This window comes from Athene cunicularia (assembly GCF_003259725.1).
Source record: "Athene cunicularia isolate RWA chromosome 19 unlocalized genomic scaffold, athCun1 chr19_part1, whole genome shotgun sequence".
Lineage (NCBI taxonomy): Eukaryota > Metazoa > Chordata > Aves > Strigiformes > Strigidae > Athene > Athene cunicularia.
Genome location: NW_020799124.1, coordinates 11,527,188 through 11,531,221, shown reverse-complemented (window position 1 = coordinate 11,531,221; position 4,034 = coordinate 11,527,188). Strand labels below are relative to the sequence as shown.

Below are 4,034 nucleotides of genomic sequence, written 5' to 3'. Positions count from 1 at the left end.
GCAGCCGCGGCCCTGCGGCTCCGCTCCACTCCCCGCCCCCCGTCGGAGCTTGCGGGAAAAGCTCGGGCGGAGCGAGGTGCCCAAAGGCTGCAGCTTCCCCCTCCCGGACACCTCGAGCCCTGCCCCAGCGGCCGGGCAGGAGGGCTGAGAGCAGCCGCGGGCTTGTCCCGTGTCACAGAATCACAGAATCACTCGGGTTGGAAATGCCCCTCGGGATCACCGAGTCCAACCCTCAGCCCGACTCTACAAAGTTCTCCCCTACCCCACATCCCCCCCAGCTCATCCAAACGGCCCTTAAACACCCCCAGGGATGGGGACTCCCCCCTCCCTGGGCAGCCTATTCCACACTCTGACCACTCCTCCTGGGAAACATTTTTTCCTGATGCCCAGTCTGACCCTCCCCTGTTGCAGTTTCCAGCCGTTCCCTCTTGTTCTGTCACCAATTCCCTGGGAGCAGAGCCCAGCCCCAGCCTCTCTGCAATGTCCTGTCAGGAGCTGCAGAGAGTGACGAGGTCTCCCCTCAGCCTCCTCCTCCTCACACTGAACACCCCCAGCTCCTTCCCTGGCTCCTCACAGGATTTATTCTCCAGCCCTTCCCCAGCCTCGTTGCCCTCCTCTGCCCTCGCTCCAGCCCCTCGAGATCTCTCTGGGATTGAGGTGCCCAAAGCTGGACACAACCCTCCAGGTGTGGCCTCACCAGTCAGAGCACAGGGGGACTGTCACCTCCCTGCTCCTGCTGGTCACACTATTTCTAACCCAAGCCAGGATGCCGTTGGCTTTCCTGCCCCCCCCGGGCACACTGCTGGCTCCTGTTCAGCTGCTTGTCAGTGAGAACCCCCAGATCCTTCTCTCCCGGAGAGCTCCAGCCACACTCCCCAAGCCTGTGGCCGTGCAGGGGGTTGTTGTGGCCCAAGGGCAGGACCTGGCACTTGGCCTTGTTGAAGCTCATCCCATTAACGTTGGCCACTGATCCAATCTACCCAAGTCTCTCTGCAGAGCCTCCCTGTCCTCATACAGATCGACACTCCCGCTTCACTTGGTGTCATCTGTGAACTCACTGATGACACACTTTATATCCTGTACTGGGTCTGGCTGAGCTGGAATTGGTTTTCCCCTACAGCAGCCCTCACGGTGCTGTGGTTTGTGCTGGGAGCTGGCAGGGTGTTGATAGCACCCTGGTGTTGTGGCTGCTGCTGAGCAGCGCTTACACAGCACCAAGGCTCTTTCTGATATTTCCCCCAGTGGGACGGGGTGGGCAAGATCTTGGGAGGGGACACAGCCAGGACAGCTGACCCGAACCGACCAAAGGGATATTCCATACCATATGATGTCTGCTCAGTATAAACCTGGGAGAAAGGAGGAAGGGGGTGGGGTCACCCTTGGTCCTCCGAGGCAACCACTACGCATATTGAAGCCCTGTTTCCTGAGAAGGCCCGACATCGCCTGTCCATGGGAAGTAGAGAATAAATCTGTTTGCTTTTGCTTCCACGCGCGGACTTTTGCTTTGCTTTGCTTATATTAAAACTGCTTTTGTTTCATTCACAAGGGTTAGTTTATCTTCGTTCCCCTCTTTACCCTATTGAGAAAACAAGGGGAAAGGGGGGGGAAGTGATAGAGCGACTTGGTGGATACCTGGTATTTAGCCAGAGTCAAACCATCACATATCCTTATCGAGATCATCAATAAAGATGTTGAACAGAAATGATCCCAACACCGAGCCCTGAGGACACCACTTGTGACCAGCTGGATTTAGCTCCACTGACCACCCCTCTCTGGGAGCACCCAGCCAGCCAGTGCTTGAGTGCCACGGGGCCTTGGGAGTCTCCAGGTGCCCAAGGACACCCAGGGGACATGGGGTTTGCTACACCCCCAAAACCTACCTTTAAAGACAGTAAGCTGGCTTGGGCACAAATAATCAACCCTGCTGGACTTTAAAGCCCTGTCTTGGTGTTTAATTGATAAAGGACAATCACAGTTGTCCTTTCCAGGCACCCAGAAGCCAGTTCCAGCAGGAGGCATGTGCGGGAGGCCAAGCCCTGCAGTTACAGCTCCAGCCCAGGTCCTGGGAAGCGCCACAGCCGCTCTGCAGCAGGAATTGCAGCCTGGGCCCAGGAATAGCTCCCAACACCCCTCCTGACACCGCTGTGAAGCACAGCCCCACTGGAGCAGTTCCCTGCAGCCCAGCCTGTTCAGTCATTAATTGAACTTGAATTAGTGACCGTTGCTCCCGAGGGGCAGGATTTAGCAAATGCAACCCCAGCAAGCTCTGCAGCGTGGTGCACTGGCACTGCTGGTAAATGGGTAATTGGAAACGTTACAAGTTCAGGTTACAAAGAAAGCTCCTATTTACCAAAGCGAGGCACAGGACAAAGCCAGCACTGCTCCTGCCTTGTTTGCTTGTACTTAAGTTGTTTTTTCCAGAGAAGCCCTGGGGAAATGTCTGTCTTTGAGAATGTTCTAACCCACAGGCCCATCTGCTGTGACTTTCACCATGTGTGTTGTTAGTCCTTAACCAAAAGGCGGTGGTTTTAGGAGTCTATTGTCCAAATCAGACTGGAAACCACAGTCACAGAGTGCTCCTTGCTGTACACTTCAAAAACAGTGCCGGTCACAAGTGTCATTATTGACATAGAAATCACTTATACTGGCGCGGAAGAGGCTCAACACTTACGGAAAGAGGATGCTCTTGGAAGAGACAAGAAGCTTTTGGCAGCTCACCATCCTCTTTTCCCAAAGCGGATCCGGGTGAACCCACCGCCCCGCAGCTCCAGACCTTCATGGGAAGCCCCAGCAGTGTTGGGGTGGGTCCCCAGCAGTGGCATCCCCAGGCCCGGCAGGTCACCCTGGGACGCTGGGCTGGGAGAGCCCGTCAGCAGTGCCTGACCCTGAGGGCCTGGCACGGGGCTCTCTGGGATGCCACCAGCCCTCCAAATCGGCCACATCTCTCCGGGGACACGGGCACAGCGGAGGTGGCCCCGCAGACCCTCCTCAGCCCATTCCTCTCTGCTCTCTCTCCTCCAGATCCCCCTGCTTTTGATGACAAAGACCACGGCCTTGTCCTCACCTGGGAAAACATCAAGAAGCAGGGGCTGCTCCTGAAGGAAAGCAACAAGTAGCAAGAAGCAGCAGGTGCTCCAGGGGCCACCTGTTGTACCCTTTTTCCAGCAGGTTTCAGAGAGCAGGTCTTTGTCATTCCTCCCAAGCCCAACAAAAGCCTGTCTGGCTCCATGGCCAGAGGCCACCACTGCCCGTTCCAGATTCATTTTAGCACGTGAATGAGAACAGCTCACAGGCACAGGCTGCCCCTTCAGCCTGCAAAAAGCATCGCCACGGCCAGAGATACCTCCTATACTGTTAATAGAAATAATTATTTTATTTCTCTCTGTACCTATCATACATACATAGATGATAATTCATTTTTATTAATGTAGCTACACATATGTTACAAATAAGTTATTTGCAGAACATTTTTTATATGGTCAGCAATGCTGTTATATCCCATGAAGGAAACCTTAAAATAAGAGTGGTCCTTTAAAGCACTCTAATTATCAAGCAGCCAATTATGGAATCAAAGTCAGTTTTCATGCTGCCAGGAGACTGGTTTTTAGACAGGACCGACGCTTGGCACCTGTTTAGAAGGGAAATGCAGCTCTCTTAGCTTAAGGTTCTTCTCCCGACATACAAAACCCACCCCTCCGTGCCCTCTTCAATCTTCCTCTCAACACTGACAACTTACTGTAAAAACGATTGGCACTGCATCATTCAGACACTCTCCAAGAGCAACCTCAGTGTAAACCAAAGCCAGAGGGACCTCCGTGTCACACCCTAACTCAATCCTCATTCGGGCAACTCTGACACAAAACGTTCCTGCTGGCAAATGCATTTGGAAACCAAGCAAGTGTAAAATGATACAAAACCCCACACTGCATGGAAAAATCCCAAAGGATTAGTGTCAGAACAGATTTGGCAGCAAGAGATTGGAAAAAACATGAAGGCCTAACAGAAGAGTGGCTGATGCCAGTCAGTCCGTGCAC

The 4,034-nt window shown here is 53.7% G+C and overlaps 1 protein-coding gene across 1 annotated transcript in view; it reads left to right on the top strand.

Moving 5' to 3' along the window:
• The first annotated feature begins 65 nt into the window (after positions 1-65).
• Positions 66-4,034, top strand: part of LOC113487377 (S-adenosyl-L-methionine-dependent tRNA 4-demethylwyosine synthase-like) — a 124,428-nt gene continuing 120,459 nt past the window's right edge. Inside the window, exon 1 of the mRNA XM_026861901.1 lies at positions 66-76. The gene's annotated coding sequence lies outside the window, so the exon portion shown is untranslated. The remainder of the gene's footprint in view (positions 77-4,034) is intronic.